The sequence below is a fragment of the Equus caballus genome, chromosome 14 (assembly GCF_041296265.1).
Source record: "Equus caballus isolate H_3958 breed thoroughbred chromosome 14, TB-T2T, whole genome shotgun sequence".
Classification (NCBI taxonomy): domain Eukaryota; kingdom Metazoa; phylum Chordata; class Mammalia; order Perissodactyla; family Equidae; genus Equus; species Equus caballus.
Genome location: NC_091697.1, coordinates 94,391,114 through 94,413,354, shown reverse-complemented (window position 1 = coordinate 94,413,354; position 22,241 = coordinate 94,391,114). Strand labels below are relative to the sequence as shown.

Below are 22,241 nucleotides of genomic sequence, written 5' to 3'. Positions count from 1 at the left end.
CTAATAAAAGCATTTTTAAATACAGAGAACAAAGACTATTTTGGTGTTTGCACGGTAATCCAAATAAGCATTCGATTCTCTTCAACAGTGAAATGAAGCGGAACCAAATGTAGTTACTAAAATTCACTGTGGAAATTTGGCAAGGAATCCATGACTTTAAAGACATAGTAGCCATTAATTTTGAAGTCCGAAGTGTGTACATTTGGTAATTCAGAAATATCTAAGTCCTGCTTGACCTCTGACCAGTCTGTCTTCACTTCTAATTCAGAGCACGGCAATGCTTTTACAAAAAAACAAGAAAACTTTATTAGAGGAAATAAACTTCATATTATCTCAGTAAAAATTCTAAAAGTGATCCTTTTCCTTTTTTAAAAGGCCTTTTACCAAACACAGAAATCTTCAGTTAAAAACGAAAAGCCACGCATCTGATGGATAAACTTGATATAACATTTCCTAGTTTTCAAATATAATGCAAGTTGTCCTAACTTGTTAGTATTTACTTCACATCTCCCTCTGGTTTTAAGGTTTTGTTGTTTGTTTTCCTTTTTAACTACAAAGAGAAAGTTAGAAGGTGGGCTTGAATTCAAATTCTCCAGAATATCCATCTGCTCTAATCAAATTAACTCAATAACTCCTGAAATTCATTTAATATCCACTTATAGATTCTGTCAAACAGTTCATATCTTAAATTAAAACTATGTAAATTACTCTGATTCCTGCAAGTAAAGGTTAAAAATTAAAACAGCTCAAAAAGTGAGAAGCAAACTGGAGGTGACTAGATGGAAATGACGTAAAACTAGATTTCACAGTTCAATTAAAGCTAATATCGTCAATGGAAAAATATATTTTCACAAATAGTAAGACGACTATCAAATAGTTCATAAGATATATATATTTTTTGGGGCTGGCTCCGTGGCTGAGTGGTTAAGTTAGCATGCTCCGCTGCGGCGGCCCAGTGTTCGGATCCTGGGCGCAGACATGGCACTGCTCATCAGGCCACGTTGAGGCGGCGTCCCACATCCCACAACTAGAAGGGCCTGCAACTAAGATATACAACTGTGTACAGGGGGTTTGGGAAGATAAAGCAGAAAAAAACCAAAAGATATATATATTTTTTTCCCTCCACGTTAACAATATGGAACTGCATCATAGACCAAGAATTAATTCACTTGTCTTTAAAAACTGTACTAACGTCTCATACAATCATAGCTATAAATATGTCATTCTGGGGTTACTGAATACTTTTCCCCAAGATGCCATGAGAAATTAAGTTGCTAAAGTTGAGTCATTTCCTTTTTCTTATCTAATTGCTGAGATAATGTATGTGAGATTTTGGCTTAGTGTGTGACACAGTGGACTCCAGAGATTGAGTATCGGGTTAAGGTTCTAGCTCTGCGATTAACAAAGTGGGATGCCTTTAGGCAAATTTCCTAAATTTTTTGCCTCAGTTTATTTATCTGTAAAACGTGAATCGTAACAATGCCTATCTCATTGGGTTTTGAGGAACAAATAAGTTAATGAGTGTGACACCTCAAGCCCTTAGAATGGTGCCCCAATATACAGTAAGCTCTCAAAATATGTTAGCTGTGATTGTTATTACCTACAAATGGTTGTAATCAATAATACTTTCAAATTAATAATACAAGTTTTTTACACATATCATAAAAGGTATTAGAATTATTAGTGATATCTTGAGTAGTGATGCTGGATAAAAGTAGAAGTGGAATTCCTAAGTCATAGTTGAAAGTATCAATTATATTTATAGAAGATCAGCCTTACTTCCAACCACGAAGCCAGCAAGAATTGAAAACCAACTGGTCAACATATGTTGATGCAGATGGAAAAAAGGATACGACTGTCTTTGAATTCCCTGAAGAAAGCTGAGTGGCGAGCCTTCTGGTCACTGCAGTCCAACCTATCATTACCCGCGCAGCGAGACTCTCTGATGGGTTTCTTAGTCTATGAATAATACATATTTTGGGGACAGCTTCACAAAAATAATCTGTCTTTGCTCCAAAAAGACCTATGACTAAGCAAATGCAAAGAGAGAATTACCTCCCAACCACAAAGGAGGGTGGTACCCATGTCGGAAATTGAAGCAACTGGCAAAACTCAAAAAAAGTATTTTTGAGATAAACTGGTCCCAAGTTCACATCCTAGAGAACCAGGAAACTTTCAAGTTTCAAAATGACTCTTCCTTTAACTTTTAAAAATAAAATTAGGAAAAAAATTCTGATTATTTCTTTATAAGGTATTTTTAAATAAAAGAGCTTACCTTTTTAGAAGATCTGGTGTTGAAAAGTATTTCACCAGGCAAGCCTCATTTGCAAATACTCTTTATGTTCTGTGAATCTCACTAAGATGAGTAAGCTTTTTTCCCCCAATGAAATTTAAGACTGTATTTACACTTTGAGCAATAGAGAATTTTAAAAATTAGTCATTCAGGATAAGTACAATTAAGTTTCCCTATAAAGTTTTCTCTCGAAATGATCTTACATATATTCAAACTACAGCAAAAGAAAAGATTCTAGTTGTTCTTCAGTCCCTGTGAGTTCCCCCCCAGTACTGGCTGCAGGTAGTTAGCAACGCTATCTACCATCTTGTAACATATGAGGGTAATTCTCCCCCAGCCCCACTTCTGATGGCTTGGAGGGGAAGAGTAAGAGGCTCTGACGTCCCATGGGATTCGACTGAACATTCTTTTCAGTTCACCCCCTGTGATTCTTGGTGTAGAGTAGCCTTTTTACCCCAAAAGCAAACATTCAGGATTACCAAAAACTAAATAATTCAAGACTAGTTAAAAAGTAAAGTTATGCGACACTAAAGTCATGGATAAATTAAAACGTTGGCAGAAAAAAGTGAACTCCAGGACTGCCCTTTACCACTCATCTTAAATATATGTCCCTGTTCACATCATCAAAAACATTACAGAATCAACTTAGGACAGACATGCATACATGGCTATATTTGAAATATAATGGACAAGGATTCCTCTTTCTGGAGGGATTAAGAAAACTTACTATAACAATCATTTGATACAACTCTAGAAAGTTAATTTAGGAATTAAGCTATATAATGTCACAACAGAGCCAATGGGTTCCCAGTAAATTATTTTCTTTTTAAAATGTGCAAAGTTGTTTCAAAAAGGTCTCAATGTATATTGTTGAGTTGTCTATATGACAATATACCAGTTTCATAACCAGAAAATTTTCTGACAGAAATTATGCTTTAAAATGTATTTCATAAATTTTCTTTATGTCGAAATCTAATAACTAGTTTTCCTATATAAATATACACAATTAATGCATAATTTGTATAAGTCATTATTCATTAATACAGCTTCTGAATCTTCATTTTTAGCTCTTGTGAATTATAACTTTGATAAAAAATGTTTAATTTTCTTGAACTTTGAGTTGCTCTTCATATCAAAAATTATTCTAAAAACCTAAAATTAGCTCTTAAGTACATTTTAAAATCTTGAGTTCTGGGAGATATTTAAATGCCAGGATCTGTATACAAAATGTAAATGTGTCCATTATCTGTCTCATGTTCAGATAGATGGAGTATGTACTTACTACACATACTTAAAACTCCAAATTCTGCTGAATTCTTAAGCTCATTATTTCAGGAGTGAATGCGGGTTTCCATTGTTCAAAATTTCTTTATTATATAAAACCAGAGAAATTGTTTTCTATGAAGGAGACAACAAAAAACTGAATTTTTACTTAGCATAGTTGATAGGAATCGAGACACCCTAATAAATAAAAATTAAGTTCACAAATTGTTTTAAAATGTGAGCATCTACAAGAGAAAAACGTCACAGGTTTTTCAGAGAGTTCAGTTTATCAAGTGTCTCTCTATACATGGCAAGGATGTATTTGATAGTTTTACAGCTTTTGGTTTAATTTAATGATATCAAAGACTTAAAGGAACCAATATTATCTATCAAGTCAAATATTAGAATTTATAACCATGCTTTAAAGAGTATATCACAATATTTTTAAAATAAAGCCTGACTGGAATAGAAAAGTAGATGTTTTTTAGTATGAGATACGTATTAACTGATTATGAATTTCGTAATTGAAAATTTGATTTTTCATAAAAATCGTTGGTCTATGTTAAACATTCCTATGAAAATCTACTCTTAAATTTAAATACAATACATTTTGCTCATCATTAAAGACGTTTGTGAACTTTTAAAATTTTATTTCTAACAGAAAGTAAATATTTGGTCAGAAATATGGAAGAAAGCTTTTGGTCTATGAATATTATAAAAGTTTCTTAGAAATCTCTTAAAGACTGAGCACAATAAAACTAGGGCAATGCATATATTCTCAGTTACTCTTTAAAAAAAACCTGTAAAAGTGACTATAGTGGCATGTTCTGACACATTCTTTTCATAAACCGAACCCTGTTAGTGACAGCAGAACAGATTGTGTGCATCTGCTGGGCAGGAGCCAGCTGACAGTGGAAAAACGCACATGGATACCTTGGCACAGCAAATAAAAAAGGGAGAAAAAAAGACCTGGAAGAGAAAGTGCTCAACTTTAATTGAAACATTCTTTCCAACATGATGAACTTCATCCAACCCCCTCGTGGAGCCTGTCAATTTTACATATAAGAATGTGTTTTAAAAGGGTCCTTTGTACATTAGAGCTGTTTTGTCTTCTCTTAGCACTCAATATTGACTCAGGCTTTGGATTATTTCTTCAAATTATGGCAGATATAATAAGCACTAAGGTAGAAAAAGAGGCCAAACCACTCTACCACGGTCTGGTACAAGAATGCTAAACTTCTAAAAACTCTTTCAGGTTCAAGTCAAATTTTAAATATCTGGGTTAACTTTTGAATTATGTGGGTATTATATTGTCAAGTGCTAGAGATGCCACAATTCAAATATTCTGCAAATGTGACTATTGTAAATGCTGCTTGCACTCAATACGGCTACAATATTTTATTTTATGCTGATCAACCACAGTATTGTTTAGACAGTTGGCTCAATAGCACTAGAGAGGTCCATACATAAAAACAAATGTGCTTCTATAAATCATATCAGGAAGTTCTCTCGGATGCTCTGATTACAATGAAAATTTATTCTATACAGTATACAATGCAAATTTTAAACTGGAGATGAAGTTGTTTAATAGATTAGTAGTCTGACTGAAGCAGCTGCAGTCAAAAAAAAAAAAAATCTGGTGATTAACAGCCATTTTCCAGTAATCATAACCCTGGAAAGGGCTACTAAGCGGGGGGAGGGGGTTGCAGATGGGAATAATTCTCTAAGCCCATGTGCCTTAGAGGGCTCCATCATCTTCATGCAGACTTATTATTATTATTATTATTTTTAAATTAAAGCTTTTAGAGGCATCCTTGATTGCAGTGTTGGGAGCTGTCCATGCTGTTTTACCATAGGGAAGTCCACTCTGCAAGTATTCCTTGCACTGAATACTCTTTAGCCAGGCATTAAAACAGGGCTAGAAAAGAAAGCAGAAATGCAAGATGCACACTGGAGGGGTATTATTCAAGAACACAAGAATAATTTGAAGTAGTTGCAACTCCACAGGCTGTCTACACTGGGCAGGCCTCACCGACACTACCTGCCATCCAAAATATGAATTTCTTTGAGAAATTAAGTAAATATAAAAGCTGAACAAAAAAGTGGTAAACAGACTCTGAGACCAGAAATATTCCCATTTTCATCCAAATCCTACCTAAATCTGTTTATTTGCGTTCTCAAAAGGTGTAATCCTCAGGTAAAATTCTGCATTTTCTGTACTACTTTCATACGAAGAAAAATATCCAAATTAAGTTCACTTGTTCATCATTTCAAAGTTGATAAACTATAATTAAAATGAACAGTCCTTCATATCTGGGGAAAAAAGGACAATCGAGTTTCATTTACTTATTTTTTAACTATTCAAATAAAAAACGTGTTTTCATGAGTAAATACAATTCATTAATTTATTCAACAAATATATAAAGAATAACTATTATATGCAAGAGTGATTGTGAAGGAATAGATAGATGTGTAAAATGACATTCATTCTTCATAAATTAATTCTATCTCCACATATAATTAAAATTGCGTGATAAGAAAAATCAAGAATACTAACGAATCTTTCAAAAGCGGATAATCTTTTTTTAGCAATCATACTGATGCTAAGGAAAAAAAAAATCCTTTAGAATTCTTGTAAGGCTGTTTTCACCATTAAAACTACCTAATAACTCTATGTACATCAAATACTTCCTCCAAACTGAATTTTTATTAAAACTAAGCAATAATCTATCTGGAATTCAGAACTTTCAATAAATGGCTTTTAAAACACATAGGTGAAACTATTTTTTTCTTTGGTTCCACTTCTGATTCTAAAAATAATGATATTTATTTAGTAACATCTAATCTGTGAAAGGTTTTGATTTTCTTGGAGAAAGAAGTATATTGTACTTAGTGATCATTAACATTGACCTAACATAGCATCAGAATTAGAGACTCGCCCTGAAAGTGATCCAATTTTAATGGTATGAAAGTATTATTTAAAGAAAAAGTTCATAATAATTATCCCACCAAGCATTTCTAAGTGATCATCACTGGCAGGAAGATAAAATGATTAAAATATAGATCGGTGCTACGATAATAATTTACTAATTACTGATCACTTACATTGTGCTTTTGTCTGTATTACCCTATTTAATGCTCATAACAACTCTTAGGTGATGGGTAATATTTTTATCCCCATTTTACAGATGCTGAAACTGAGGTTTCTGGTGGTTAAATAACTTGTCTAAAGCCCACTAACCAGTAAATGGGAGGCTGAACTTTGAGTCCAGTTTGTTTTTTGCTCTTAACCAGTACTGTCTATTGCCTATCGGCCCATTTGTCTACTAGCACACATATTTATGATTAAAGAAACATTAAGTATGGCAATGGGGTCTTCAAACTCTATGCTTGCAAATCAAGAGAATTGATTTTCTCTTTCTTTTGCATTCATCCTCGTCCTCTCATGCTTTTTGTCTCTCACTCTCTCTGCTTTCCTCCACCTATCTCTCCCTCTATACACACACACACACACACACACACACACACACCCTCCTCTTGGAGTTTTGGCCCAATACTTCACAGAACATCATGAAAGCCACAATTTGACTCAACTAGTTCAGTAACTGTACTACCTCCTGAGCCGTCATGAGGCTGTGCATTTTTGCCGCGGATGTACCTAAAAGCTGTCGGCGGTTCCTTAGAAAGACACCATCCTGTAGCCTTCGCTGTTTCAAGATCAGGGTCTGGAGCTCTTTCATGACATGGTATTGGGCTGTGATGGACCACATCAATCTCCCAAGTGTAAGAAGGTAGGTTAACACCTGAAACAAGTCTATGATCTCATATGTGTAGTCAAAACAAGTTAAAAGCGTGCTCACTTTCTCACAATTCCAACTATTTTGAAGCAAGAAGGGAACTCGGGAGAAAAATCCCAAAACAATTTGAGGAAAACAAGGGTGAAGTCAAGAATTCTTTGATTTTTGAAGCCATAAAATGAGAGGCAGGAAAAAAATCACATAGCACTCACTCTAACTCAAGCAAGATCCAACAGTGCTAGAAGGGACCTTGTCCATCCGCGTCAACCAAAGGGCCGCAGGGAAACAAGCAGCGGAGGACCTCCCGGGCCCTCTGCAAATCTATTAATGTCATCGTGGGAATTTCCTTTTGGTTTATGCAAGGAGAGAAAAACTCAAACGTGAAAAAAAAGAAAAGTGTAGTCAAAATTATTTCCATAACCTATAACCTATACAGACTCTAAGTGGTCTTTCGATAAATACTAGAAATGAACAAATGGATAGAGTTTTTTTTAATAGCCAAGTTTGTTAGTCTTCATTTAGCTACTAAAAAAATCCTGATGGAATTAGGTCTGGATTTATACCTTTTTAACATATTAATATTAACTGTTACAGAAGAAGGGTGAAAAGATCTACTTTGTGGACCACAAAACCTTTACTTAAAGACCACCCAACAACTTAATGAACCTCCTCAAATGTGAATGGAAACCAGGCACCTTAAAAGAGTACTTAGCAATTTATTGGTTAACAGTTTAAAAGTTTTAAAATTCTTGCCTGGAGAATTACCTACTACGGGAACCTCCAAGAGATTCATGTTTTAATCATATTTTATAATAGTAAGATAATCCATCTCTTATTTAAAAAATTTTATCTACATATTAAACAATTGAAACTTTACAATACATCTAAATAACAATATTTATTCATGATTCACATTATCCTACGGTTCGAGAGAATTCCAAGAAGTCTCATACTACATCCTAAATAAAAGCATAGTTTTAAAGGTTGAATCTGAATTTTTCAATAGAATGTCTAATTTTGTAGGAAACAAATGTCAAAAAATTATAGACTCCTATGTATATTACATGCAAAAAAAGTTTGACATTTTTTTCCTTTTGCTAAAGGGCCTTGACAGTGTGCCAGGTGTAGGGTGTCTGCTCCTAACAGTTATGGCAAGAATAGGTCATTGTGATCATATTCTTATGAGCTCCCTTCTACATTTTAAGATCTATGTTGTATTAATTTCTTGACACTTTATTAGGAAACATTTGCATCCACAGAAAAATAGTTGCTTGATCTTTAAACATAATTAAAATTATCTTTCTTATCTATTTTAGTTTAAAGAGAAATAAAATTAAATTACATTTAACTGTGGACCTGATTGGTAAATTTTATACAGGCAACTAATAATTGGTTTAGTGGGTTAATGACTAAACTCACATTTATATACCATTTGTATACTGTTAAATCAATAATTTAGTTTAAAAATAAAGTTGAAACAAATATGTATTATATAGTAATGCTTTCTACGTAAGGCTCCCCACTTAATACATTTGTACAAGAGAAAGCTAGTTTTCGAAAGGTGTGCTGGCAATAATTTGACTACATTTCACACAAATGAGAATTCTGTTACCGACTGAAAGGAGCCATGGCAGCTAGAAATTATTTTTTAATAGGATTTTTAAAAATCACATTGGTAACAGCTGAAAATGTAACTGGTAATTAAAGAGCAGTTTTAGCAATTTTTTACTTTATTTTACAAGGAGAAGTACGAGTTTTCAGACTGCAGTTTTAAATGCAAAGAATATTAATGCAGATATTTATAAGTTGATTTATTTTGCATGGTAATAAGCACATTCCTTACACTGTACCTTTCAAATGAAGAGCATAAAGCAAATCTGAAAACTAAAGCCCATATTTTCTCTCTTTGTATTCTGTATTTTGACCTAGTAAATCATTAAAAGTGTGAGTGTTTATCAATAAAAATTACTGTAGAGACACAGAATGTGGTGGAACATTGCTATTTCCCGAGATAAATACAAAAAACACTCAATGTTAATTTGCATCAGAAAATGACCTAACATATCTGGAATATAATGCACAGTCTTCATTGAAAAGAAACTATTATATATTTTTCTCTGCAAAACAAAAAAAACAGACATCTGATTGGCCCTGCATGTGCTGGCGGAGGGGGGTGGGGAGAGGTCTCCTGTCCTATCCCACACCTATTGTTTTATGCGTTCTAAACTGCTACACGGGAAGAAAAGGGAAGCATATTGAATCCACTTCGCAGTTAATGTCTTAGTGATTTAAGAGGCAGAATTTTCAAGTTAAAGAAGAGAAACATTATGCTTTTCCTTTCCCAAAGCGATTGCCCAGGAAGAAGGCCCTCTGCTCCTTAGCCTACGCAAGGGGAAAAAAGGACATTACTTCGGGCTGAAATCACTCCGAGACAGAAGAGGGGAAGTTTATGATGTGGCACTGTGCACTGGATCTGGTCTGCAGCCAGGAAGTTTTCATTTTGTAGCTCTGCTGCCAGTACCTGCCCTGCATATTCAGAAATAAAAATACACTGAGCTCTACCTCAGAAACTGTGGACGCTACAAAGAATTAAAAGAGTTTATTTTTCTTTCTTTATCCTGAGTGTAATTACTGTTTTTAAAAAGAAAGAGCTGAAACTATAGTAACTGGAGGCTTTTTTTTTCCTTTTTAAACTCCTCAAACTACCTTCCCACAAAGCCATTTAAGTTAAATGGTACATTTACAGACTCACCTACATGAAGGATATAACTTAAAACATCTGCTTAGACACGTAAGTTCTATTCAGATATAAAGAACAGGGCAAAAAATGTGAAAAATAGAGGGCCATTACATTCTTAAAACGTGTGTTCTTCTGTATGTGTGTGTTCATTCATTAAAGGGATCTTTGACTGCAATTAGGTAGTCGGTCCTATAAAGGCTTCCTTGTGTGACCATGATTTCTAAAAATAAAATGCTCCAGTGAATATTTCTGCTAAATAATCACATCTTCAAAATTACTTTAAAGAAATCCCAATCCCTCATTTTACATTAAGCAATAATACCAGCTTTCCATAATCAGTCTTGGTTAGACACCTTATGCATGGCCAACAATTAATTGGAAGGTTAAAAAAAAGTCATGTTTACTCTATTAAGTAGTAGACTAATTTCCTTGTCTGTCCTTGTCTGTCCCCTCTTATTTACATTAATGAATCTATTCTATAATTTTGCAAATAAATAAGTTTATCTAAGCCAAAGCTGCCCATCTTTGGGTTTCAGGGAAAGGCGCATTCTCTTGCTATCATTTTTACTTGCTGAAAGAATCGCAAACATGTGAAAAAAAGAGAGAGGCAGTTGTTAGCTACTTAAAAAAACACTTCACATTCTATCAAAGGACCATATCCACTGCTTTTTTAATCCAATACGCTAGCGAGCCATAGCATCTGAGAACAATTTATATGAATTCTTCGTGTGCATCTTATCTATGACAACAAGATACAAGAGGAAAACCAGACCACACTCAGGATGCTATTTGGAAAAAGCAGGTTCTCACCAGGGACTGCTTCGGAGATCAGTTTCTCCAGCCTCTGAAAACAAGTTTAAAGTACTTCATTTAAATCATTACTAGAATATTTGCATTGTCATTCTACATGAGTCACAACCACTTGCAGGATGAACAACATTGCTCCATTCATTTCAAACTTACAGCATTAAGAATTAATAAAGTCTCTATAATGTCTGCATTATTAAAGAGTAATGATTCCTGCAGAAATCTGCCCGGAATAGGTTTACTGTTTTGATGGCTTGTAACAGCACCAATTTTCTTCATAATCTCCTCAAAAGATTCTCTTCATGTGTACTTGAACTTTGTTTACACTGGCTATATCTTAAAAATAAATACAGAGATTCAACTTGGGTGATACAATGACAATGTACAACAAATGCATTTTGGTGATGACAAATGAATGTTAATCATATTATCACCTGGTTTGGTTTGCAGTTAACATTAAAGTACTATCATAGAAAATGTGAGACAAAGATTGGATAATCCTTTTTATAACCTTATTATTTACAATGGTATTCTTTGTTATAGGATTTCTTCATTTTTCTTGCACAGACAAAAACTGACACAAGAACACTGATGCCTTCTACTTATTCTTAAAAGAGAGAGGTGGGGAATGGGTGCTCCTAGCTCCCTTTATTTCTTTATGCCTCAAAACATCCGTAAAACGGTTACTATTGAATTCTTGTTTTGAGCAAAATTAATTCTAGAGCACTTTATAGAAGTTTAATAATATTAAAATTACAAAACTTTCACAGACTTTATCCAGCATTCATTGTGAGAAAGGTTGTCAATAAGAAGCGCTTTTAAGAAAACCTGACAGTTTCTGCTGCACACTAACTATAGCAGACCATTAGAAATTATTTTCTTTCTCATGCTGTTATTCACTTACATACTGCATATTTGCTTCAATTCTCCAAGGGAAGAAATGCGGCTCTTGTGGGAAAGGTCCGCCCCTTTCTACATGTTTGCTTCCTTGAACGAAAGGAACACACCCCCTTACATTCTTTGAAATGTGTCCAACATGCACAGAATTGTAATACCCCTTTATTATTGACCAAATTAGAAAATCTTAAATGAGAGTCAAATATTGTTAAAATGCTGTGTGTTTTGAATCAGGAGAACTAAATGACACACACACGGGCAACAGAAACGAACAACGTTCAGTCTAGTGTCTACGTTTGGATGCTCAGAGCACTTGTGTCAGTGGAAGAAATTTGTGGATGTTTTTGCACACGTGTGTCTTGTATGACAACTCAAGAAGAGGCCCATAAATGTGACAGGTTTTTGAGCGCATCCTTTGAATTTCAGACCTATTAGAGGAATGCCTCCTCCCTTTCATAAATAGTTTAAAGAAAAAAATGTTCAGAAACTAAAGTCTCCATCTTCATAAGTAGAATCAGAAAGCTGTTTGAAATCACAGAAGGGCAAGAATATCGGGAATCCACGCTCATCATCCTAATGACAGAAAACTTACACCAAAGTTGGAATCCACTAACTTCTACCTCATTAAGACAATCTGCTGGTCACGGGAACTTATGTTCTAACGAGTCTTCCCTCTATTATGCAGAATAATATACTCCCAAGGCAAGTGTTTTTATTGTTATTTTCTAATAAAGTGATACACTCCATATTTGTGGGAATCTATGCACTTTAATTTTTTTCTAAACCCTCTTTCTCTTTCTTCCACTTTTACATAGAAATTTGCAAGTGCAAAGACACAGAGTCGGCAAAATTTTATCCCTCTCTTAAGATATCTTAGTGTTTAAATGAAATGGTTAGGCCCTTTGCAATTTGTTCATCAGGCATTCCCGGATGAGCTCAGCTTCATAATTTCCGGGCCTACAAAATGGAAGCTCTGCTGTTCTGCCTATGTTTTTCACTTGGAATAAGAAGGAATATAAACAGTGAACACATAAACTGGAACTGAAGGCAACAAACTTATTAAAACTTTGTAAGATACTGTTATGGTCAAAGAAAACCTGCAAGGGTGTGCCACAAATCCACTCAGATGAAACATCTCATTCACGAGAATTTCCTATCTTCTTAGAATAATGCACAGAAAATTAAACACATAAATATTAATTTTATGTATCACAAAAGATGTAGGCAATGAAAACACAATGTTTACATTTATGGGTGACTCATTAGTGTTTTATTGTGTGAAACACTAGGAGGCATCAGTTGGGTAAAAAAGGACTTCAATTTGTAAAGAAGCAAGAAATTACCGCAGGGTTGGACATGTAAGAAGTTGGAGTTTTCAAAATGTTATTATGTAAACCAAAACTTTATTCTCTGAAATAAACTCTCAAAACATCATATTTTGTTGTAAAGAATGATCTTTATATAACATGCATAAAATATATATAATTTGACCAATAAATATCTATCAAGATATATTTCAAATGTATGGATTCTTAACTACGTAATTACACATTTTTATGAAGAATATATTTGGTAACAGAATAACATAATGGCTATCGACTACTATGCATTTTCTGCTCAGTTACTCAATACCATGGGTGTATGTTTTATTTCTGGCAAATTCTGTTTTGTGCTCTCTACAACGCCTCTGAAAATGTCTACTGCAATTTAGCCTTATAATAACTGCTTCCCAGAAGCAGCCAGAACTTGATGCCTGTTCCCAAAGAAGTGATGGAACTTAAAATTTAAGCAATGAAGACAAATATATAAAGGACATGTTTGCTCTTATTTCACTATTGAAAGCCTGTCATTTGAAAACTGAGTTTTCCACTGTTTGAATGGCTCTGCATTACGATGAAGCAACAGGGTTGTGGTATCCTTATCTACAATCATTTGAAATTGGAGTGTCTTGCCATTCCTCGACAATCAGCTTTTATCTTTGACCTATCAAAATAACATGTGAACTGCATAATCCGCCTTTTGTAAGGTGCACAGACTCTCTTGTCGCTCCTGGTTTTGTGAATTGCCTCTGTAATCTGGTTTGATTTCCTAAAGATGACAGATCTCGGTGAACAGTCAGGCTTTGCAGAGTGCAGGGCAGTCCACGCGCCCATGAGATTAAGGTACAGTGCTGAGGTTGGGGATCTTAATCACCCATCCTTCCACACAGCACATGGACTGCACCTCAGTGATTAAATCTTTTCATTGTGTCCAGGCAATCACTATCTTTACAAAATGAATATGTGCATTTTTACAAGTTTTAGATATTAATTTGTGCAGTGTTTTCTCAGAGGATGTGCTTTAGAGAAAAAAGTAGAACTTTATTAATAATCTCTTTAAAGTCCACTCTGCGACCTTTAATTGAACATGAAATTCTTCCATGTTGTTTTGAATCATGTCCCTGAAGCCAAGGTTCTCTGTTTAATAACTATTTTTGCTGTTGTTATGTAGCACAAGTGTTGCTGCACAGATATTTCCCCATTTTTGTCACTTTCTGAGATTTCATAGACTCAAAATATACCGCATGTAGAGTTGGGAAATAAAACCACAAAATATACTACAATAAACAGAAGAAAGTTTTGAAATATCATGTTATCTTATGCCAAGGAGTTACTCAGCTCGGTTTTTTATAAAACAAATTTAAATACAAGAAATCATTTATTAGAAAGATGTGGCTGAAGTGGTATGCAATTTATTGATTTGGTAATGTGAGGGCCAAGGAGGGAATTCATAGAAATCTGAAAAATCTAAAACATGATGCTTTTTCAGGATTCAATTTTGAATCATCAGATAGCTCTCTGCCCTACTGGAATGAACCATTTCCCCCAAATTTTGAAAAATATATTTGCAAAGAAGAAAAGAGACAAGGTACAGTAAAGTCCTAGTTAGTGAAACTTCGTGGATTTAATGTTAACGTACTTCCATTCTGAAAAGTTCACATATGTGACTGCATACTTTTAAAGTATGAACAGCTCAGGAAAGGTGGAAAATTAACTTTTTATTATAAAGTGCTCATTAAACCTAAGAGACAAATAATATTTAATAAAAGTTACATGTTTCATATTGTCTTTCATTCTATTCCACATACATGCACAACAATTAGAATATAAATAGCATAATTAATGACTGAAGTAAAATACTGTCTTCAGTAAGAAGTCTGGAAAATATGCCACAAACACTCCAAAGCTGTATGAATTACATTAGTAAAAAAACAGGAGATTTTTATAAAGTTTCATAAAACTTGAAGTAAAATGACTGCCAACTATTATCTTCTTAACGTGACTGAGGAACTATATTTTAAACAAATACTGAGTTTAAAGTGTGTTTTGAGAAGAACTTTTAGAATTGAATTAGTAGTCTAATGTATAGCCATATGTACTTTCCTACAAAGAGAACGAGAGATGTGATTTTAGAGATTTTTGTCCTCTTGCGATAGAATATGAGATAGGTACATCTCATTTTACCTGTCAAGCTCTGAACCCACTTGCTTTAGAACTGCTTCTTTTAACTTAATAAATCATTTCAGGCATACACTAGAAGATAATAATATGGTTTATCAGTTGCATTATATTTAACCGAAACTGATAGAGAAACAAAGATATTGCTTGTGACATACTGGTACATACTGAACGTTTTCAAAGACTAGCCAAAACTGACATTTTTAAAAAATTAAATAAGATGTTTTATTTTCAAATTGGAGATTGTTAACCTATTTAAAGCTAAAATTAGTGTGCAATACAGAGGTGAAATGGAGTTCACAGGTGGTCACATTGCCATGCCCTACCAAGTCTCTAGGGGTTGGAGTTATTATACTCTACATCAACATCTTTACTCTGCAACCACAATTCCATTGCAAGGTGCCAGTGAAAAAGAGGCTGGTCACTCTTTTTGACGGTATAATGAAGTGGCTGGAGTTCCCTTTATAGAACTTAGAAAATATATGCAGTCGCTAACCATTTCATAAGACAGTTACTATTAGAGTTAGTATCAGATTCACAATAGTACAATGCACTTTGTGTCAAAGCAATTCTCCACTGAGGACCCGGTAAAGAACTGGCAGAGAGCCTGATTCTACTTATTATCCTGTCAGCATTTACATATAAAGGTATTTTGTACAAAAGACACACATTCCTGAAACATGAAGATAAAGAGCTTTTCCCCAAAAATAATAACTACTGGATCTAAAATAGTCAGAAATGTTTCAGATATAAAATTTCTTTTAAGACTCCGTAGCCATATTCTGGGAAGGAGATAACATTAGTGTTAAATTTAAATACTTGCATAATATTTAATAATACAATAAACAATGTGCCATGTCTATCTATGTTTCCTTGGTGCCAAACTTTATCACTGAGTTTGGTAACTTTCATCCAAACAGAAAGCAATTTAAGTGACTTAGCCTTGTTTGTTTTTAAACAGCTAAGTATTTGACTTGACCTGAACAGCACTGCAGATACTGAAATCCCAATACAAACTGTGAAATGTACAGACTACCACGGCCAGGGTATTACTTTTTGCCCACACCAATTAAGAAGCCCTCTATCAAGCCAGCTCTTTGGTAAGGGAAGGAGATGCACAAAGGTGGACTCTGACAGACAGCCATGCTTTAGCTCAAACTAATCCAAGAATTAGTGGCTCAGAAGCACAACCCAAAGCAAATCAGAGTCTTTGGGGGAACTCATAGGAGCATCTTTACACAGTGAACTAACGGCTACATCTTAAGGCATGTACTTCAAGGTCACAGACTATTCTGTGAAATATTAAAATCCACCGGGCTCCACACGCTCCACCATATCAAAGATGCTAACGACGTGAACTAACTTCATGAAACTTTAAACACACTGGTATGACAAGAACGAGGCAGGAGAGATTTCAATAACTGATGACAAATGGATAAGACTATCTAAAAAGTTACTTCTAGCAACAGACAAGGAAATCATGGAATCTAACGAAAAGAACGCACAACAAACCTCAACTTCAGCCTTCAAAAAGGCACAGGGAGAGACCTCGTGCCGTGGAATATCTGGATGCAGATTTCAGAAACAATACCCAAGCTATTTCTATTTCCTCGAGAAATGTCAGAGGTACTTACATGAAGGAAGACCCGATCAGATTAGTCCTTGGGATATTTTCCTTTCTTAAGAGAGAGAAAGAGAAAAAAAATAATAATCTTTACTTCATCCAGCCTTGAAGCGCTTCTCCACCTGATTCAAACATGCAGTCACGGCGACCCACAGAGAACCTTCAAAGTCAATCCAATAGCAGCCCGAAGATGTCTGGGTGTACGCGTGTGCTCAAGTGTCTGTGACTGCGAGCACAGCGAGCAGAGAGCTGGAGACGATGTGTGTGTGCGCGCGCGCGACGGGAGCGCGCGCGGGGGAGGCGCGCTCGGGGCCGCGCATTCGCGTGCGCCGAGGCCGCTCGGAGGAGGAGGAGGAAGAGGAGGAGGAGGAAGAGGAGGAGGAGGAGGAGAAAGTGGCTCTCAGCGGCCGGCCGGATTAAAAGTAACCAGACTCGTCCAGAAAACTGCGTCCAGGAAGGAAGTGACAGAAGACGAATGGGAAAAGGAGAGCCGCTCACAGCCTTTGAAACATCGCGTAAAAAAGGCGGGGGGCGGGGGGAGTGGTGGAAAGGATATTGGGAGGGGAGGCGGGGGTGGCAGGGAAAACGGAGCACACGGGCTTGGGGTTCTAAGCAGCACGCCCGATGAAGTGCCTCTTGCCTTCTTTTTTCCCCTTAATTTTATTTTGTCCTTGCCTTTGCCTCGCGCTGCCTCTTCCTCTCCGTCTCCCTCTCCCTCACAATCCCAAACCGTTGACTCTCTCCTCGCGAGCTGGAGAAATCATCAGTTTCACTCTTGCAAAAGGGGGGCGGGACTAGACCTTGGAGCATTTTAATAAAACAAACATACAGCAGTTCCCTCCTCACCCCTCCAGTCTCAACTAGATTGATAAATTACTCCACTACACTACTTTAATTATGTATATGGTATGCAGAATAAATCACTGAACATCAGTACCTCAATCAAGGACTTTTAAATGATAATTGCATCTTGGTGAATCAATCTTTCCATTCCTGACATTTTGCTAATTTTAGTTTTACGGTGGGGTAATGGCACATGCCATACGCAAACCTAATGACAATTCTTTACTGCACGAAATGAAGACAACACCGCGAGCGGCGGCTCGCTGCTTTCTCCCGGCGCCGCCGCCGAGGACGCTCGGAGAACCGAGTCTCCGGCTGCCGCGCGCTCGATCCCCGGGGACGCTGCGAGCCAGCCAGCAGGAAAGTCCTTCTAAAGTCGGGATCTTTCCTCTGACCAATCGGAGCGCGACCCTAATAGTTGCTCTTGTGACTTTTCCCCCGTTTGGAGACGCGTTAACCACTTCATTCTTCCACCGGTCGGAGCGCTCCTCTGTTACTCACGCATAAAAGCCACCGTCCAGGATGTCTGCAGCACGCGATTCCAGCGCGCTTTTCCTGCACGCCCAGAATTCGGCTCTGAGAGGCTGGAGGGCTGGAAAGCGAGCCGAAATGCATCTCAAGTGGTAGTCCGTAATGTACAAAATAATAAAACAATTACCAGTATTTGAAATCTTGACTTCCTCGTGGGGCCGTGAACTTTCTAATCAGTTTGGAAATATTTACCGAGGCAGCAGCTTCCTCGGAGATTTCCCCCTCCACCCTCCCACTCTCTCTCTTCCACACCTTACTGGATTTTATCCAGGGCATTAACATGTAAACCAAACCAACTTCCCAAATGCATTAGGCTTCCCTATCCGATAGCTGATGACTTCACTTATCCTGAAGAGTTTCAGCTGCACAGGAAGCAGAACTAGAGACTGATAAGGAAGATACTTATGTTAAGGTTAAGCATCGTAAACACTTTTCCTTACCAAAAAAATAGGTTAATATTCAAGATTTAGGAAAGGCTACTAGAGATTGGGCACCTCCCCTCCCTAGCCAATTTACACCACTCCCAATAAAGCCAAAGATAAAATATACCAACTACTACACAAACCATGGAAAGACAAGATTGCACGCCAGTAGGACTACAGATTATATAAAAATGTCTAAACCAAACTTAACAATTTTAATATTGTGAAAGGAAGAAGAGAAAATACATTGGGGAAATAATAACTGAATGTACAAGAGGAGACAATGGGAGTATACTGAAATATCTAGCTAATTAAAGGTATTTCCTCACTTTAAAAAATTCCTTTCAGCACTGTGTGTTTAACCCAATGACTAGTTGCATTTCCTGTCAAGTTCTGCGCTCTGCCTGAAGACTATTTTAACGGTGAGGACAGGGTGATTGGAAAAGCATCCTGCTTCATTGTAGGGGCTATCTGATGTGAGGAGCTTTTCTCAGAAGAGTGGGTTCAACATTTAGGTGTCTGCCCCAAGGCTTCCCTTGAAAGGAGAAGGTTGATTTTACAGGCAAGTACAAGTAGATCTGAGCAACCTCCAGGCTTCTGGCTCATCACCATTGTGACTATCAGCACAGCTCAGAAAATTCTCTTGCTTTATTATAGGAAAGCATGGCAAACTGTCCCAAAGCAAAAACCATCTGAAAGAGTGATATTTCTTGCAGCTTAGTATCTACAATATATTTGTTTGCTTGATGTTTTTCATCCGGTGAGTTTGCTACTATCATGAATTCATTTTAAAAATATGGCAGAGGTAATCTATATCAGGTTTTCATTTAAGGTACAATTTCTTAAAAAAATCCAAAAATTTAAAGGTCACAGACATTTTGATTACTAAGATATGTCTATATATGGTGGTAAAAGTGAAATGAATTTACTTTTTTCCAGTCACAAAGTCCTGACAAAGCAAGCCATTTTGCAGAAACATCTAAGTTTATTGCTATAATGCCTGAAATTAATGTATTGAATTATAACAGCCTATTTTACATGAGCCAAGTAGACACAGGCAATACATGACTTTGGGCCAGACTATTTTTGATGGATTATAGAGAATATTTCTATCTACCACAGTACACTTCAGTTTTAGATTGTTTTCCTTCAAAAAGAAACTATTTTACCTTTTAACATTTTTAAGATTTATTTAATACTAAACATCATAACAAACCCATAATTGTCAATGATAGTACGAGCATTCAAAAATATGTATAACCCCGCACTGTGGATAATTTGAAAATAATTCAGATCTGGAATATATCACAGTTGGCCTCTTAAAATATAAGATATTCCCCTTAGCAGATTTAGCTTCTTAATTATGTGTGATCTAAGTTAATATTAGTATTAGTTTCTTTCCCATGGGCCTCTATAGTTGTTCCAGAACAGAAGAGATTATGCAGAAATATACAGTAGAAAGTCACCTGAGATTTAAAATTATTTATTGGTCATCTATAAAGTGGTTAATCCAAAATGTGCTTTGTATTATTCTTTAAAGACTTCTGGACACTTTTTTTTTTAACCAAAATTAACTTGATCCTTGCTGCCTACTGGTCCTTGGCTAGGGTCAGAAGATGTTCTGGTGTAGGGAGGAGCTTGTATCAAGTGTTAGGAGGCCTGGACTCTCTGGTTCAAGATTGGTGCCTGACTAATGAGTGTGTCCTTTCTGGGCTTCAGTTTGCTTATGCGTTAAATGAATTCTCCAATCTATTCCAGTTCTATGACTGGAAAATAGAAAGTTCTTATATCATTTAAGCCAGTTGGAAGCTAGTGGCTTTTCTGTTCCTCTTTTCTTTAAGAGAAAATGATATTTGGAATTGATGTACTATTTAAACTAGCTTTTTTTTTTTTTCCCAATCATCAAATATTCCCTTCATTAAATAGTTATCCTAAGTGCTTTATTAAACATGTAAATATATATTGACTTGCTTTTCCCCCAAAAGAATTGTTTAGCAATATATTTAATTAAAGAGCCACAGAAGTCACAGACAGCATGATCCTCAGGATTTTAACTCTAGGGAAAGCTGATTGCCAATTTCTCTTCAGGGTTGCACGCCATCTTACTCCACCCTCCTCTCTTTACGACATCCCTACATTAAATCAGCAGTCTGCTAACACCCCGTGCGCTGGTCTGCCTGCTTTTAAGCTTGGCCCACGCTGGGTGTAGCTCTTGAAGTGAGCTTTAAAAGATTATTTTAAAGTTAGCTGGGGTGGTTGCCACAGCAACCCACCCTAAGATGAAGAAAGGCTGTAGGTTAATCTACCCCTCAAGATTATTCAACTGTATAGTATTTGCTCTTCAGCCAGAATACTTTCAACACAAACAGGATCATTGAACATACAAGTTCGGAAAAGTATAAAAAGTAGTAAGATACAAATTCCAGTAGCATTAAAAAGGTTGTATCTTTTTATAGTTACAGTAGAGATGACATACATAACCTCCCCTGAAATGGAGTAATTGTAAAAGAGACTTGCAAAGGTAGGCCCGGAAAGGTGATGTGAGCTTGAAGCAAAATGGTATGGTATTGCTTATAATATAAAGCATACACTGGTTCTATAACTCTATCACTCTCATACATGTCTCCACTATAAATATCTAAGGACAAAGAGTTGGCAGTTTTATGAATGAACTTTGTGGTGGATGATGTGACAGATGTTAGGCACTCACCACTTACACGTACGGTCATTTGCCTTCCATTCTTTACTTCATCTCTTCATAGAAGTTACTTCACAGTTTGCAACTCTTCTTTGGCACCTTAAAATGTGTGAGTTCAACAAGGTATATAGTTAAAAAAAAGTTTTTAAGAATGCTGATACTAAAGTAGATTCAAATAAATTTATTTCTAAAACTTCTAATCTGAAGTAACATTAATGTTAATTCTAATTTTAAACCAAATGAATGTGTATTGAATATAAAATAATTCACATTATCATTAACTGTGATAATAATTATAATCTTTAATATAAATAGTGCCAAATATCTAAATTTCAAAAATTCTTTAGTTACAGCGTTAGCCCATGCACAAACACCATAAGGACTGCTTGTGATTGCAAATCTGTAATACACAGAGGATTTCTTATTCCAAGCCAAGGTTTTATCATATCCTTTATCTCATATCTAAAGATCCCATATTGATCTTTATTTTTGTATCTTTAATTTTATATCTGATGAAGAATTACAAGGAAGAAAGTCAAATCCATCATATCCCAAACTAACAAAATTTATCAAGTTGGGATACTGAGGTTGCTGAAAGGGCTTACTTTATGTGTTGCCTAAAGGCCCATTTTAAATACTTTTGAGATTAGTGATATGGATTCAGTACCCTTTACGAATTCTATTACAATAATACCCTATCCTTTGAAGCAGTATTGAACTGTATCAAGCACAGACGAAGTCTCCTGTGTTCTCATCTCTGTTTGAAACTAGCTTTCTATGACTTTGAGCCACAGATGAACTTTTCCTTGGCTTCAGAATGGGTCTGGTC

The 22,241-nt window shown here is 35.9% G+C and overlaps 1 protein-coding gene across 40 annotated transcripts in view; it reads right to left on the bottom strand.

Annotated features, from left to right (window-relative positions):
• The window catches only part of MEF2C (myocyte enhancer factor 2C), a 166,214-nt gene that overhangs the window by 128,948 nt on the left and 15,025 nt on the right, over positions 1-22,241 (bottom strand). For 6 of the 40 annotated variants that reach the window (XM_070233331.1, XM_070233346.1, XM_070233329.1 and 3 more), the window contains exons 2-3: positions 21,425-21,511; positions 16,929-16,973 (exon numbers count right to left, since the gene is read on the bottom strand). The gene's annotated coding sequence lies outside the window, so the exon portion shown is untranslated. Of the gene's footprint in view, positions 1-16,928; positions 17,703-18,262; positions 18,807-21,424; positions 21,512-22,241 lie in introns of those variants that run through there. The other 34 variants (XM_070233348.1, XM_070233308.1, XM_014730783.3 and 31 more) reach the window with 25 other exon arrangements.